Source organism: Gallus gallus, chromosome W (assembly GCF_016699485.2).
Source record: "Gallus gallus isolate bGalGal1 chromosome W, bGalGal1.mat.broiler.GRCg7b, whole genome shotgun sequence".
Taxonomy (NCBI): Eukaryota; Metazoa; Chordata; class Aves; order Galliformes; family Phasianidae; genus Gallus; species Gallus gallus.
In genome coordinates this window covers 2200034-2218311 of record NC_052571.1, presented here as the reverse complement: position 1 = coordinate 2218311, position 18278 = coordinate 2200034, and the positions used below count along the sequence as shown (strand labels likewise).

Genomic DNA, 18278 nt, shown 5'->3' with positions numbered 1-18278 from the left:
CCCTCATCCAGGTCATCAATAAAGATATTAAAGAGGACAGGCCCCAGCACCGACCCCTGGGGAACACCACTCGTGACCAGTCGCCAGCTGGATTTAACTCCATTCACCACCACTCTCTGGGCCCGGCCCTCCAGCCAGTTCCTTACCCAGCCAAGAATGTATCTGTCCAAGCCACGATCTGCCAGCTTCTGGAGGAGAATACTGTGGGAGACAGTGTCAAAGGCTTTGCTGAAGTCTAGGTAGACCACATCAACAGCCTTTCCCTCATCCACCAGACGAGTCACTGGATCATAGAAGGAGATCAGGTTGGTCAAGCAGGACCTGCCCTTCGTGAACCCATGCTGGCTAGGCCTGATCCCCTGGTTGTCCCGCACGTGCCGCGTGATCTCCCTCAAGACAATCTGCTCCATAATCTTCCCCGGCACCGAGGTCAGGCTAACAGGCCTGTAGTTCCCCGGATCCTCCCTGCAGCCCTTCTTGTAGATGGGAGTCACATTGGCAAGCCTCCAGTCTTCTGGGACCTCACCCGTCAACAAGCAGCGCTGATAGATGATGGAAAGCGGCTCGGCTATCTCCTCCGCCAGTTCCCTCAGCACTCTCGGGTGAATCTCATCCGGAATACAATACAAGAAAAAGTTATCTCACCCAACCAGCGCTACAATCTCTCACTACAAAACACTCCATCCCAGAAAGAAACCCTTATCCAAAAGACATTCTTCTTTTAGAGGCTAGCCCTTAAATGAGCCCAGGGAAGGGTGGACCCAGAATCTACCCCTTCTAGTCACATGGGAAGCACAGGTGAATTGCTCACACCTGTGCTTCTTGGGCCAGCAACCCCCTTCACCGCATGCTCAATCATCAGTTCAGGCCGTGACATAACAGTTACCTTAGAATTAACAAAGTTTCTGATGCTATCATCAGAAATCCATAAAAAAATCTCCCTAACTCCATTGTGGTGTTAGAAAGTGGTATTCCTTTATTCCTCATGATACCTACCAGGAGACTTGACAAGCAAGCGCACCCTCTCAGAGTTTGGGTTCTACATTTGAACAGTTAAGATATACATATGCAGTACATTTGCATATATATTCATTCTTTTTCAAGAACTCATAAATATATGTGTATAGTCAACAAATACACAGAGTGATATGATCAGATAGGTATCCACAGATAGTATAGCTAAAAAGATAACAATTGGAAATAGATAAAAAATGCTCAACCGTGACATAGGCTCACAGGAAAAACTCCAAGAGGAGCAATCCCCAGAAAAAAAAAATGTTCAATGAGGCCTGCCCCCATTGGATTATATGGCAGGTGGCATCGCCATTCAATGTTATTTTCTTCTGCCCAGCATTGTATCATTGCACCAGTAAAACGAGTCCCTTGGTCACTCTCGATGTCCCGTAGGCAGACATCAGTTTGGTAAGTGCCTTGATGGTATATGCCTGGTTTGCTCTTGGTACTGGATAGGCCTGCATTAGCCCACTTGCAGTATCAATGCAGGTCAGGGCATATCTCGCCCCCTCAGACCGAGGGAGGGGCCCAATGTAATCAACCTGCCATCGCTGGAGAGGATTGTGTCCTCTAGCAAGATAGGTTGTTGTTTCAGGCAACGATCCCGGTCACATCTTGGAGCAAGCATCACAGTCTCGGCATGCCTGGGCAATGTCAGATAGCTGTATGGGCAGCCCCCATGCATTACCAGCTGCCCACATTGTCATTTGTCCAGCATGCCGTAGCTTCTGATGTAACCAATGGGAGATGTTCTCAGATGGTGAATTCTCAATCCATTGAACTCGGCCCAGTGTGTCGGCTTCGTCATTTCCCGGTGACTGTAGGGGCTGATGACCAAAAACATGTTAGTCATGTACAGTCCTGTGTTTAACTGTATTCCCTATGTCTAACCACATATCTCTGCCCCAGATTGGCCGGGCATGGATAGTCCAGTCCTGGGTGGCCCACTGTACAATCCAAAGAGTGAGCCCCTGGTACACAGCCCAACTTTGCAGATATTCAGGATACCATCACCGGGTTCCTTGGGTATAACCATCCACACGGCTCGCAGTTCTGCCCATTGGCTGCTCTGACCATCCCCCTCATCAAACCAGATTGTCTCGGTGGAGGGATGGTATGCTATTGCTCTCCACTTGCTTGGGTTGCCCTTGCTGGACCCATCTGTGTACCAGCTATCTTCAGGGATAGGATATTTCCCCTCTTGAACGGGACTCTTCTCTGGTGGAGCAATCAGTGTTTCTTTTGGTGCATCACTGTGATACGTCACGGGGCCTAGGATCTTTTGAAGTTCCTCCTTTAGTGGTGATGAAGACAGACTACTCCTCTGGCTGAGATAGGCGACCCATCATGCCACCGTTTGTGCTTGGCCACCCCCATCTTAGCAATGTGGGTCAGATCTTTCACCCACCCCTGAATCGGCAGACTGGTCTTAACTATGATTTCAGCTGTTTGGGTTATCAGCTTGACCACCTGTAATACGGAGTAGGCAGCCAATAACTGCTTTTCAATCATACTATATCTTTCTTCTGCTCCATGCCAGACCTGAGACCAGAATCCAATGGGGGTTCAAACAGAACTCTGGCGTTGCCACAGGCCCCAGCCAAAGCCATCCTGAGAGACATGAACATCCAACTCAGCTGGGAGAGTAGGATCAAATATACCCATTGCCTGGGCTTGTTTAACTGTCAGTTTTGCCTGTTGGAAAGCGTCCTGTTCCGTTCTCCCCTAGTCCCATAGTTGCCCCTTTTTTGTGAGTCTGTACAGTGGCCTCAGCAGCTGCGCTAAATGAGGTATAAAGGATTGCCAGTATCCCAACACACCTAAAAACTCCTGCAGCTGCTTCGGTGTTGTAAGGACCGGGAATGCCTGAACCTTATCTATAACAGCACTGGGTAGTACTTTGGTCTTTCTTGACCAAACTAATTCCAGGAATTTTGCAGACAGGCCCAGACCTTGCACCTTCTGAGGATTTATAGCTCATCCTCTTTCTTGCAGATAAGTAGTTAATGAATCTGCCACCTGTCCTAATGCCTCCAGTGAGTCGGATGTCAACAGGAGATCATCAATATAATGATATAAGTTAACATTATCAGGTTTTATCCACTTAGCCAGGTAATGCGCCACTAGATTATGGCAATATGTTGGCGAATGCACGTACCCCTGTGGTAGGACATGAAAGGTCCACTGCCTGCCTCCCCATGTAAATGCAAACTGTGATTCTTCAGCAATTGGAATACTGAAAAACGCATTTGCCAAATCTAGGACACAATGGTAGGTTTTTATCTCCCTACTCAATGTGCCCATTAGGGAGGCAATATTGGGTAAGGCTGCATGAATGGGCAGCGTAACCTTATTTAACTCTCTATAATCCACTGTCATTCTCCATGTTCCATCCGACTTTCGCATTGGCCATATGGGGGAATTATATGGGCTATGTGCAGGTCTTACAATGTTGACTTTTTCTAATTCCTGTACTGATCCTGATATTTCATCTTGCCCACCTGGGAGCCTATACTGTCTTACTTCAGTAATACAGCGCAGTTTCGGCAGGCAAATAGGCACATGCTTCACATGGCCTCTCAATATTGCCTGCACCATCCGGACACTAATACGCCTTTGTCGAAGACTGAACTCTCCCACAGTTGTCTGGAGAGGCAGACCCCACAAAATATCTATGCCCAGGATGCATTCTTGGACTGGGGCAATAGACACATTATACTCCTGGAGTGGTGTCACGGAGTTATCTAGATAGATCTGTGTCTGTGACACGGGGGGGCAGTAGGCTCGCGGGCACCCTCCCCCCCCCCCCCAGCTTCCTGAGAAAAAAACGGAGCAGCGGCAACAATCTAAGAAGGAGAACTTATTTTACTAACTAAGATGTTGGAATGCAAGATGACACAATATAATACAATCTAAATGAAAGTAAGGATAATAAATAAAATGAATAATCTCCAGAATCCAAGGGGTCGGCCTCGGGTCTCCCCTGAGGTTCTTTGCCACAAACTCCAGGTGGGACCTTTCTCTCCAGCATCAGTATAGAGGATGTTGTTTACATCCTGTTCCGTCCGTACTGGCCCCAGAGCCACGGCACGGGCTATCTCATGTTTGATCTGCTCAAAAGCCTGCTGCTGTTCAGGACCCCACGTAAAATCATTCTTCTTCCGCGTCACCTGATACAGGGGGCTTACAATAAGGCTATAGTCTGGAACATGCATTCTCCAAAAGCCCACTACGCCCAGAAAAGATTGTGTCTCTTTCTAATTAATGGGAGGAGACATGGCAGTGATTTTGTCAATCACATCTGCTGGGATGTGATGGCGCCCATCTTGCCACTTTATACCTAGGAACTGAATCTCCTGGGCAGGTCCTTTCACTTTGATTTGCTTAACAGCAAAACCAGCTTGCAGAAGAATTTGGATTATTTGCTCTCCTTTCTCAAGCCCCTTTGCTTATCCTGATCTTCGTCAAACGTTTCTGATACTACTACAGGTTCATCACGATTAATCAATAGAGACACCTGCTCTCGTACTTCACCCAGTCTGTTTGCTAACTCTGAGACAGCTGAAATGGAAACATGAGTTGAGGGTAGATGTTGTTCATAGTTTTGGAGTGTAAGAATCAATTCGAAAACTAGGGGTCTTCTCTGTTGGTCCTCGTATCTGTGGAATGTTGCTACTAGTGTGGGGGCATATCTGTCTGGTGCTGCTCTTGTAAGTTTTTGCCATATGTCAGGTGTTGTCCTCACTCTCTCCAGATCATGGTTTTGGCGTGGATCATTAGGAGCAAAATTAGAGTCATATAACGTTTCCACCAGGGCTATTTCCCTCAAATACTGAATACCTTTCTCAATTGTATCCCACGTTTTCATTGCAGTCTGCAGAAGTTCTTTGTAGGGATACCTTTCCCTCACAGCTATTAATATTCAGTCCCAGAGGGTTGCAGCTCCATCCAAACATCTACTAATTCCTCTGTCAATGGATTTGTCTCTGGCAATGTCTCCTAATTGGTGGGCTTTGTTACCATCTAGAGACAAGCTACTGGCCCCACTATCCCAACAGCAAAGCAACCAGGTGACAACAGTTTCATTCGGGCGTCGTTCAAATTCCTTTCTTGAGCTTTGGATTTCAGTCATCTTGAGAGGTCGACAAACAGAAACAGAGATCTGCTCTTCATCGCTCTCCTCTTTGTGCCTCTTAGTTTTTGCCTTTGCCTTTCTTGGTTCTGAGGAAGTCCCCTCGCCTGGATCTTCCTCTACCTCCTCCTCTGCTTCTTCTTCTTCTTCTTTTTTTCGCTCTCGACGCGAGGACACCTGCTCCCATTTCTTGCCTTCCACAGGGGCTACTGACACTGTTACTGGTGTCTGCTGTGACTGATCAGGTCTGACTTGAAGACTTCCCCCTTTGGCAAGCACCTCCGCTCGGAACCTCTCTCTCTCCAGAACAGTACTATACAGAGCGCGGTAGGCACAAGCCAAGCCCCAGATAAGCCGTACCTCCTTTGATCTATCTAAGCCACACCGTCCCTGATTCAAATGCTGGCTCAGTTTCTCGGGATCCCACAGATGTTCAAGAGTGAAATCCCATGGCATGGTGGGTCCCCACGCTTCTAAGATTCTTCCTAAACCTTTCCATATTCCTTGCCAGTCATCATTCTCTGGTCTTGGAGGAGGCTTCTTCCACTTAGCACGAATGGAGAGAAATACATTCAAAGATACTGATAACATGCACACAAGTATGAGCACTGACTCGGTATTTGAAAAACGTGCGACAAACTGAGAGGGAAGCCTGGAAACCGGTTCGAAAGTGTCAAAATTCAAATTATACAACATTGCATAAAGCCACCAGGCAGGTGCCTCTATCAGTGCCCTTATTTGGTTGTATATGAACACAATTCCACAGCAGGACATCAAGATGTTAATTATAGACCGGTAACTGGCAAGGAACATGATAGCTTTTAATCCCTTATACAGTGCTCTGACAATAAAGAGCAACCTCATAGCTGGTAACTGCTAAAGGGAGGGGGGGGTGAAGAGAAAAAAAAAAGAAAACAAATGGAAACCACTCGGTACAGTGTCTGGAGTTTGGCAGACTGCCCAGGCTATAATCTAATCTCTGAAGGTCACACCAACACCAGCAATGCCTTGTTGTTGCGGACCCCCAAGGGTTCGAAACCGGAATCTAGTCCGTTCGCTGGCCAAGCCACGTGGGGAGTGATGACATGACCCAATATGAGTGCATCAGAGTCTCTTTTTATTATTCGTTACTTACACACATATATAGATCGTGGCGAACGCGCGTCAGCTTGTAATTGGTTGGAGCATTACGACAAGCCCCCTGCCTAACAATACCATTGGTCATGCATGTTTTCATACCATTCCACTGTCTTAATCTCTTCCCAGGTGAGCTACCCCCTTATCTTAACTGAAGCCTCAGTTTGTCTTCCTGCTTTGACAGCTTCAAGGTCTCATAGCCTGGGTTGTGCACATAGCACCCCACCCGAGCTCACAGCCATTATAACGAGTTAGTACTTTTCCATCTGTATCTCCTGCCAATTGTTAGGCCTGTTCTGCTCGTACAACTGTTCAAGAGACCCATGACCCCCTCAGCTGTGGAGCCATCCCTCAACACCTTGTAGTCTCACAGTCTAGCTTAAAGAAATCCTTTTTTCCTACTAACGTTAAAAGCTTCAGAATGCCCGCATTCTCCACCAAAAATTTGTCACGGAGTTATCTAGATAGATCTTTGCCTGTGACGGGGGGGCAGTAGGCTCACTGGCCCCCCTGACTTCCCGAGAAAAAAAACGGAGCAGTGGCAACGATCTAAGAAGGAGAACTTATTTTACTAACTACGATGTTGGAATGCAAGATGACACGATATAATACAATCTAATTGGGAGTAATGATAATAAACCAAATGAAATGAGAGAGAGCAAAAGAGCGATAGAGAGAGAGAGAGAGAGAGAGAGAGAGAGAGAGAGAGTGAGTGTTTCCGAAACCGAAAACCCTACTTGATGAAGGCGCACGGCTTGGAAAGCACACCCACTCCTCTCCCTGGCAGCAAGCGAAAGTGAAAAAGACCGCACTCAACCAGATGACGTATCTTCCTTCTCTGACCGTGAGGTCCTCTGGGATACGTAGTTTTTCTCTTTTGTCCATGATGTTATGATGTGGAATACCAATAGCAAAGTTACAAAACCATGACAAGTGGGAGATGCTCAACCCCCAATTTCAACCATGTTAGGGTGACAGGAATGGTCTGTCCCCCAAAACCACCAATCATCACTCTATCGCCATCGAATTTAGTCAGATCTCCGTAAATTATTGATGTTTCCTCTCCTGTGTCAACCAACGCCATAACTCTCTGAATATTCCTTCGGGGCCAAAAAATTGTTAATTCTACGTAGGGCCTCCAGTCCCTTCTGGAGGCCCTAGGGGGACTAACATCCCTTGTTATGCCATAAATTGTGCTACGGCCAAGTCTTTTACCTCTGGTGGCTCAGGCATCGTGGCCTGAGACACCTGAGGAGGCTTCTTTTTCCTACTAGGGACTATAAAATCTTCTAAGTTCCATGTTGTCATTGGTAATCTATCTATAACTCTTGCCCTAGGTTTTTGGGGGAAATTTTGAAATTTTTAATTGTCCTTCAATTGTTTCTAAAGGTGGATGAGGACATGATTGGGCTGGCGATCAGTTTTAGCAAATTGGGCCCCAGTCCAGATTAGGTCATCAAACATTTGCTTTTGGGTTCCAATTGAGAAGTCTGTATAGCTGGCCTCCTAGTTTTAAATTCTGGCAGGACTTCTGCTTCTTCTAGTGTTTGAATATTACACCTGGTCCGCAGGCGCTCTGTCTCTCCCAGATCGGCCACTAGTTGGGCAGCCTGTTGGACTACTGATTCTGAGGTCACCAGGGGGTTCAGTACAAAGACTAAAGTGCCATATAGATGGGAAGGGACCTGCCGCAAGATCAAATCTCTCATCCCTGCTGATAATCTAACCATATCAGGGCTTTCAAATGTATCTTCATAGACTGCTTCTCTTATACCCAATTCACAGATGTAATTTTGAAGGTCCTCCATAGAGGACCACAAGCCTGTATGTAATGGTATGTCTAATTTATTCAGCCATACCATATGGCATGCCACCATTAACCAATGTATTATAGAATGGTTTTCACTAGCATATTGGACACCTGCGTATAATCTCTGCATAAGGGCAGGGTGCACAGTCATGGTGGCCATTTAGATATTTCTGGCCCGTTAACCATTACACTTTCTGTTCCTGAGTCCCATAATCTTAATAGCCAAGTTAGTTGGTACACTTTCTCTAGGCTTCAGCTGGAACCGTTGTACTAGGTCCATTAACTCTGTTGCGGTGTATGGTTGAGCTGTTACATGTAAGTGAGTTTGGGCAGGGGGCCACTGGTCAGGAGGCACCCCTACCAGTCTATCTTGTATCATTTTTGTTTTTTTTTGAATTATAATAGGACAGATTTCCAAGGGATCCGTTGCAAGCGGAGCATCAAGATCCAATTTGGAATTTTTATTTTCCTGATCAATCAGGTCCATTGATTCAGGAGTCTGATTATTATTGATTGAAATATTACAGACCCGCCCTATCCGAAAAAAGGAAAGTTGTTTTTTTCCCAGTTAATATACCAAGTTCTTGCTCTAATTTTTCAATGTAGTCTCACAATAACTGGTTTTCATTTTCTAAGGTATTGGCCCTCATTTCTGCCTGGTTTCAAGCATTTAACAGTGGCCATGCCACCACAGAGGCAGCTAACTGCCGCTCTTTTGTAACCAGCATATCTTTGCTTAGTCCACGAAAATAGTCCGCCATGTGGAATGGAATGGGGAGATATTTCCCATGATGTGTAGGGGATCCCATTTTTTAATTATGGTTGCTAATTCATAATAAGGGGATCCCAGAAATCCTGGGATCTGTCCAGGGATCATTTTGCCTAGGGAGGAACGTTCTCCCCCCTGACCCATTTATATGTAATCCAGAGAAAAGACATTTTATTTATATGTTTTTAGTATATTTGGCCTGCTGGCTTGCCAAGTGTGTAGTCAACAAATATACGGAGTGGTGTGGTCAGATTGGTATCCACAGAGAGTATAGATAGAAAGATTATAATTGGAAATAGATGAAAAATTCTCACCCGTGTCATGGACTCACAGGAAAAGCTTCCCAAGCAGCAATCTCCAGAAAGAAATCTTTCTCCTGTGGCAGTCAGCCCTTAAATGGAGTCTAAGACAGGTGGAGCCAGGCTCCACCCCTTCTGGTCACACAGCTGAATTGCCTTCACCTGTGCTCCCATGGCTGACTCAGTGCTTGCCTCAGGTGAGGTTCAGGCTGTGATTCAACAGTTCCCATACAATATGCTAATGTCCCGTTAGGCATGCTCAGTGGCATCCAGGGTGGTTGAGTGCTCACCTACTTCTTCCCTATTTTTCACCATCGGCTTAATCACTGAGACCTTTGACTAGCTTTTCCCCAATTTGAAAAATTTCCATTGCTTATTAGGCTATAGTGAGCAACTTTTAAAGCAATATATGTGGAATCCGAGGAAGATGTTCTTGCATTTATTGGGTGCAAAAATAAAAGTATTCTATTGTGACTCCACTGCTTCTCATGAGGTAAATTCATTGAGGGAGAAGATAAAAGTATTCCGTTACGTCCCCGGTGCAAAATTATTGAGGAAAAACAAGACTATTCACCCACTAAGGTGGAAATGGAAAGTTTTAGGATTATCACTTCCTTTTGCTAAACTAATATATTGGTTCTTAAACTAATGTACTAATCCCTATTGCTAAACAAACCAACCTATATCAATGCTAATTTTCTTAATAATTTTTTTCTCCTTTTCCCTCTTATTACTTTTTGGAAGTCTGTTTTTTATTTATGTTTTGTTGGTGAGGGTGATTTTTCCTACTTCACATCAAGAGACTGAAAATTTCCTACAAGGAAGCAAAAGCAGGAATACTGTGGAAGGCTATAAAGAAGTTAATGTACCTCATAAAAATTACTTCATTCCTCTTGGTGCAAAAGAGTTAAGCAATAACATGAGTTGCTCCAAGGTTTGGGGGAGAGCCATGTAAACAGAGAGCTAATGGGGAGTATTTCCTATTGACTTCACCCCCTATCCTCAAGTACCAACATGTTGCCTTCTTTGCCACTCATTTTTGGTACTTGGTTAAGATTTTTAGCTACATAGGAAATGGATACTTGCTTATGGTGAAGCAGAGTTTTTTGTTTTACTCTTTTTTTTTTTTTTTTTTTTTTTTTTAAATGTAGGCTGACGTGTGGATTCAAACCCTATAACCCACATAAGGTTATAAAGCAGGTATGTTTATTATGGTGTTGGGTGCAAGGAGGATAGCTCCTCCTAACTCACACACCGAAACACCTGTCAGTTGCTTATTTATCACACAAAATCATACATGTACATAGGATTACACAAAAGGTGGGTTGAGCTTGCTTAAACAGTTCTGAGAACTCATCATAATATTACAATTAGTTCAGGGAAATCATTGTAATACATCCTGCCTCTGCGCACATGCATGCTGCTCTCTGGTGGTCATGGGCAGGGGTCTTCTCAGAGTCTTCCTCACGAAAGCTTCCTGGTGTACTTTTTACCCTAGTAAATCACTAACTGCAAACCCAGTTCTAACCAGTTAGGTTCCTGTTCTTTGTTTCAAAACATACATGCACCTGGGCTCCTTCCATTGTTAAGGGGGTCTGTCTTTCATGACAGGAATGTGTGTTCTAGCAACATTACTGTACAAGAATTACATTTCAGTTCACCCCTTTTCTACAAACCAGGTGAATTTCTTCACCTATAGTACCCCGTTGTCCACAAAGATTCTCTTGAAATATTTTCCTGTTTCTCCCTGATGTTTCACACGATTCCTTTTCCATGCGGCATAATCATCCTATCCCCTCTGGCAACACCAGAAAGTGTTGTACTAGTAAACAAGTTATTATTATAAGAATGATTAACATGATTATTGCCACAAAAAGTTGCTTTAGCAAAGCAAAATTTGGGAGCCAACTAGTGAGTTTATGCCATATCTCAGTGAATCTAACTGAAGTGTCATCCTGGGCTATCTGATGTAATAACCTGCTCTTTTCCCAAATTGCCTGCATATCTGTTTCTACTTCTTTTTCCTTATTAATATATGCACAGCAACTAGTATTAATTAGTGCACATACACCTCCACCTTTAGCCGTTAATATATCTAGAGCTTCTCGGTTCTGTAATACTACCTTGCTTAGGGAAGAGACTTATACTTGCAAATTTCCCAGGGCCTGTGCTTTAATATCTAAATAAGTTATATTGAGTGTAATTTGCTGATCAAAAGTTCCTATGCCTTGACCTGACTGTGATTGCTTTCTACGATATATTACGTTGCCCTCCTCCCATCCTTGTTAAACAGAGGGCCTAAAGCCTTTTTCCTATCTCATCCACAGGTGCAATTCAATCTTTCTCGCATCCCAGTCCATGCATTTTCTGCCTGACTTCTACTAAGAATTCCCTATCTAATAATTTCTATTCCCCCTTGGGGCATGGCAGTACATACCCAACAATCTGTACATAGGTATTCCCTTGCCATGCCAAAGCCAGAGTTAAAGTTATACAATATATAAAAATATTAAACATTTTGCTTTCTTATCACAATTTCCAAAGGTCTCTTTGATGTAGTAGTTCACTGAGAATTCAGGGCCTTCTTTGCCCTGGAGTAATGTATCCACAAAGGTACCTCCTTGATTCTGATTGCCATGTGGGTGGTTAAGAGTACTTGGAATGGTCCTTCCCACTTTGGCTCCAAGGGCGTATCTGAAAGAGATCTAATATACACATAGTCTCCCGGTAAAATATGTACCGGTTCATCAAGGTCTCGGGCTTTAGATCCTGAATCAGTTTTCTGTTTCTCGAAGCTGTTTTGTAGACTTATCACATATTCAGTTAATATTTCATTCCCTATTTGGATAGTGTTTCCCGTTTGCACTGCATAAGGCCTTCCATACAATATTTTGAAAGGACTTAGCCCTTCCTTGGCTCTAGGTTTTGTTCTGATCCTCAGGAGTGCCAAAGGCAATGACTGTGGCCAGGATAATCTTGCTTCCTGGCCCAATTTTACATCTTGTTATTTAATTAGATGGTTCATCTTTTCTACCTGTCTGCATGCCTGTGGTCTGTGTGGTATATGCAATTGCCAGTCTATCCCCCAGTAAAGTGAATTCCCCGGTCAGAAGTTACTGTTGCAGGAACCCCAAACCTTGGAATTACTTCCCACAGCAATACCTTAGTTACTTCCGTGGCCTTATTGGTCCTGCAAGGGAATGCTTCTGGCCACCCTGAAAATGTATCGGTTAGAACTAGCGTATAACAAAACTCCTCTTTTATTTTCCCTCTAAATCTTGTATTAACTTATGATCTTGCCATGAATACACAAGCTTTACCTCGTTCAATAAGTTACTTGCTCTCTTCTGTGGAACTAGGGATAATTCCGAAGCCATTTGTTCTGCAGCCCTTTTGGCCGCTTGGTCTGCCATTTCCCCATTCTTGTTCAGTGTTACCCCTCTGATGACTCCTACAGTGTGTAATTGCAATCTCTTGCAGTTCCCTGACCACCTCCAATAATTTCAGGATCACGTAAGCGTGCTTGATTCCTTTTAACAGTCCTCTTTCTTTCCATATAGCTCCATGCGCATGTACAACACTGAAGGCATATTTTGTTGCCTTCAGCCAGCTCAAGTGCTCTTGTCAGGGCATTAATTTCTGCTTTTTGTGCAGATGTTCTAGCCGGTAATGGCCGCACTTCTGTGATGTACTGGTGAGTGGTTACTGCATACCCAGCCTTGTACTGACCCTATCATACAAAGTTACTCTCATCCACAAACCATGTTACCTCAGCATCTTCCAAGGGCTGGTCGTTTAAATCTGGATGGCTTGAGTATACTTCCTTGATTGTCTGAAGACAATCATGTACTACGGGTTCAGTTCCACTGAGAAAAGAAGCTGGACTGACAATATTAGTGACAAATGCAGTTATCTTCTGCCCCAACATAAATTTTCAGGCTTCATGTATGTTTAAAGTCACTGCTGCTACCCCCACAAACAACCAGGCCAGCCCTTGCTCACCTCATTCAGGTGCTTAGAGAAGTAAGCCACCACTTGCTGACATGGTCCTAGCTCCTGTACCAGGACCCCCAAAGCTGTTCCTTTCTTTTCATGTGAGAACAGAAGAAACGTCTTGGTCAGCTTCAATTCCTGAAATGCTCTTCTGGCTTCTCCAGTCCAGATTAATTTCACTGAATTGCCCTTCAAAAACTGGTATAACAGTTTCACCAACAGTTCTTAATTACGAATCCATAATCAACACCACCCTGTCATCCCTAAGAAAGTCCAAAGATCTTTTGCTTTGGTAGGTTCAGGGATTCTAAATATAACTTCCTTCCTTTTCTTACTATCTGGGCCTTCTGATGCAATACCCTATATTCACTTAGCCCTAAAAAGTTGAGCAGGCTCACTGTCCATAAATAACATTACTCTTCATTCTCAGTTGCAATCAAGAGGTCATCTACATACTGGAGCAAGGTTCCGTTACTAGAAGGAGGGTCCCATTCCTCCAACTCCTTGGATAGCTGATTTCCAAAAATAGTAGGGCTGTTCTTAAATCCCTGGGGTAACACTGTCCAAGTTAGCTGAGTTTTCAAATGCATTGAAATTCAAATTCAAATTCCATTCAAATGCAAACAATTTTGACTCTCTGCAGCCAGAAGCAGAAGTAGGCATCCTTTAAATCTAATACTGTGAAATACTTCCATTTTGATTTGCCACAATCTCATTTATTACCCTCAGGTCCTGTACTAGTCTATAATCCTTCCCATTAGAATTCTTGATCAGTGATATTGGAGTATTGTATTCTGATTCATACTACCAATAATTTACTCTGCATCCATATGTTCTAATAAGTCTTGCCAGAGTAATAGTTTCTGATAACCTGGTACGTACAAGAATTTATGTATTCCTGCTTGTTTTCCCATCCTGTATTTAATTGGTCTCAAAAGTAAGCTTCTGCTTGTTAGCCAGTAGGTCCTGCTACTGTTACAAAATCAACATCTATAGATATTAATTCTTGATTTAGCACAGAGTAAGAGGTACCTGTATTCACAAAAACAGACCTCTTTACCCTGCTCTAGTGCAGCAACAGTAGCAGCTGCTATTGTTCTTCCCAAACCCTTTGTCGACGGTTTACGGGCTGGCCCGGCCCGGTTCTGTGACTAGTGGGGCGGAGGGATTTTTTTTTGCAAAATCCACGCCTCTGGAAAAGTGAAACAGGGGACCCCCCACAAGAAAGAATAATTAAAAAAAAAACTGCGGCAATGATCTGAGGAGAAACAAACTAATTTACTAAATATAGTATCGGAATGCACGATAACACGCTAAAATACAATATAATTCAATATAATTGTTAATAAAATCAAGTATAATTGAGTGAAGGATTGTCCGAGAGCTAAAGGCCTTACACTAATACTGAAGCCTTGCGTGCCGTCGGGAGCAGCAGTGAGACGATCTGAAAGCGAACACGACGAGACGAGAAGAAGATAGAGGACCCCGGTCAGGTGACCTACAGGCCTTATATCTGTTCCCCTGAGCAGGAATGTAAACAATACTTGAACAGTCTTCTGGGGAACGTAGTTCTTCTCTTCCGGACAAGTACCCGGAACTAGAGCATTTGCTCTTTAACTCCCAGTACACTGCATGATGTTATGATGTGGAATACCGATAACCAAAAATCATAAAACCATGACACCTTTTTCAATTTTCAAACCTTCATCATTACAAAAATTATTTCAGTCTCACCTCCAACCCCTGGAGGCTTCCAGTGCTAACACTGGGATATTGGGTTTCCTAAATCTTTGCATATGAAGGCTATTCTCACTTCTAATGTCCCATCCCCTCCCTGCTCCATTCACAAGTAACACGCCGTTTCCAGCAGAAGTCTCTGGGCCCCAGGCTCTCCCTCTCTCACTACAAGAGTTCTTATGATCTGCTGCGTGGAGGGGGGGGTGCAGGGGCAGTGCAGATCACAAGCTCTAATACTGTACCCTCAATTACACTTCCATATACCATCAAAACAGTTTTTCCTATTCCCTTCAAAACCCAGAAATCAAACAGTACAGTTCATTAACTTCCACAAACACCCAGCACTTATGATTAGGACACTCTAAAAATCTGTTTCTATTATTTCATTTATGTTCCCAGTTTTTTATTCTATGATCCCCCTGACTCACCAGCGACGTCTCTCCAGTGAGCCAAAATACAACCCAGAGGGGTCTTTTTCATTATTTCTTTAGACATCCTCTGTCCCATAATAATCTTTTATATTTTGGTCAACCTTAAACACTGGGCATAAACAAGAAATGGAATTCCACAAATAACACTTTTACAACGCAAACATCTAGCTATCACAAAGACAGTGACAATAACCAGTACAGTTCACACAACCAAGAAAACCAGTTCAGACATTTACTCCTTCCACATAGTTCCACTCATCTGGCACTTTAAACACTTAAGTGACATATGTAAGATCTTTTGCTTCATCTATCTCCGGCAGCTCTCCTTGCAGAGAACACAGAACCGTGGATCGCAACTTTGCACTCGCTCCACAGCTGTGCTGCATCTCACTTGTACAACACTCTCACACAGAGTCAAAGTTACAGCAAGTATAGAGCAGATTACAGTATAACCAGTATCAGGCGCTTACAACAATGGTAATTTCCCCAAATATCACTCCTGTTATCCCAGCCAGGAGGATCCAAGTTCCCATTACTCAGGGAGCAAGTTAGCACAAACTTGCCCCTTCCATTACTCAGGGCGTAAGCTAGCACAAGCTTGCCCCTTCACATTTACCCGTCTGGACCCTTTTGAGATCAGGAGCTCAGGTGGGTCTAGGGTTTGAACATACAGAGGTTAAATAAGCTAGCTTTAGAAACTAGGGAAAGAGGAGGACATCTCGACATTTCATGGTCAGCTGTGCAAACACAAAGAAAGGAACAATACAAAATGAATGGCTTTGACCGGTTTGAATGCACCATAAAAAGGTCAGACTGAGGAAGATGTCGAGCCTTTGCGAGGAAGACTTCTGACTTCATCCCCACGACCACCAGAGGGAGACCCCTACTACGGACAACGCATGCTCCAGGGGAAGGGCAGTATGTAAACAAATTCCCGGAAGGATAATGAATATGTAGATGGGTTCCAAGAATTCTGCTGAATATGTATGGACTTGGCTTACAAATTTGTAGCACTTTTGCTTGCTGGTGTGCATGTTTGGTGGAGCTATCCCCCTTGCACAATCACCGAATAAACCATACCTGCTTTATAACCTGATTGGGTTATAGAGTTTGATTCCGCACATCAATTTTGACACCCCAGATGGGACACTCTCTGTCCGCCTGCAGGACCAACTGAGGAGAGGCCTTAGGCACGCCCCAAGGTTTCTCGGAAGGACTCGCCTTCCTCTCCTGATCACTGCAGGAATAGACAAGGACCATCTACCGGTGGACCTGGTATGTGAAAGGGAATAAGGGGAACCACTAAGTCATGAGGAGACGTCCTACGCTGGGTATAGCCATAGTGCTGCCCCTGAGGTAGTGGGCTCACGGGTTAGGTTGCACAAAACTCCTGGGAGGGAGTTCCTACAAAAGGGGGACCTTTAAATTGTATGCGTGGAAAAAAGAGTAATAACTCTACCCTAGGTGATTGGTAACAGTGGATTTTGTTAAATGACAAGATGGATTTTTGTGGCAATAATAGCAGGAGTCATAGGTTGTATAATTTCTACTACCATCTGTTGTAAATGTTTGGTACCGTGTATTTGAACTATTGATGCATTCAAAACATTCTTTCAAGCATTCAAACTCAGATTGTGCTTAAGCCGGCATTTGTGTGTATATGCGAGTGAGTGAGACGTGACATAGCCATGGAATAAGTGCGAAGACCCGATCCGCGGTTCCATTCTCCTGCGAGGGAAATGGCCGGAGATGGACAAAGTGAAAGACAATTCTTTGTGTTGTCTGTCTGCTGTTTGTATGTATTTTATAGACTAGAATAAGGACAGCAGTTTGTACTCCATAGATTGGGAAGAGGGACCAGAGGAAAGGTGTACATTCCACCTAACAAATGAATGTTGGCCCATTTATGTTATACTTTGTTAATTGTGTGAGGAGGTATACCGGGGCTGGTGGCATCATTCGTGTCCAGAGTGCCATTGTGACAGAGCATTGGGGATTAGTGTGGGGAAATTCTGGAGCATTGAGTATTAGAGTATTTTACAGTTACTTGTGGAAATCTTAAGGCAGTAACAAACCAATAAGAATTTTGTAAACATCATGGGAGGCTCCCAGGGGAAGGAAATTCCCAAACAAACCCCTTTGGGATGCACATTGGCATACTGGTGGGATACTGCAGGGGAACCTGGAGGCGCCCTGAGTAAGAAAACTTTAATCAAGTATTGCAATCAATGGTGGTTAATATATAAGTTAGAAGATGATGAGAAGTGGCATCGGAATGGGACCCTAAAATATAGTAACTTCTTACAGTTACTGTTATTCTTAAGGACAGAAGGTAAATGAAATAACATGAACAGTGTTTATAACTGAGTGCTCTAATCACGAGACTAAGTACTGGGTGTTTATGGAAACTGAAGAACTATATTGTTTGATTTATGGGTTCTGAAAGGAGCGGGACAAATGGTTTTGATGATATAATGGTAAACAGAAGTGTAACTGAGAGTATGAACAGTGGACAAATTAAAAAGGGTTAAAGAGAAAGTGAGTTTATCTGCGCTGCCATGAGAGCAGCCCCCCCCCGCACCATTCCTCCGTGAGCAGAACTCAGAGTTAGAGAGAGTCAGGGTTAGAGACTGCTGTTGTAAACAGCGCTACTTGCAAAGGGGGGGAGGTGGAGTGGATGGGGCACTGGAAGTGGGAGTAGCCTTCATCTGCAGAGATCTAGGAAACCCGAAATTACAGTGTTAGCACTGTAAGCCTCTGGAGAGGAGGAGGTGAAACTGAAATATAATGTTAGTAGTTTATGTAATGTTGAGAGTTTGGAAAGTGAAAGGTTTAAGAAGGACGCAGGCTGAGGAAGGCAAGGTGTAATAGGGATGTTAGAACCAAAGAGAGGTGAACAATATGAAGAAAAAAAAACTGATTGAGAAACAGATAGTATGGAAATTCGGAAAAACAG

At 43.9% G+C, this 18278-nt stretch overlaps 1 protein-coding gene across 2 annotated transcripts in view; it reads left to right on the top strand.

Annotated features, from left to right (window-relative positions):
- The window catches only part of LOC100858742, a 215506-nt gene that overhangs the window by 126362 nt on the left and 70866 nt on the right, over positions 1–18278 (top strand). The window lies entirely within an intron of this gene.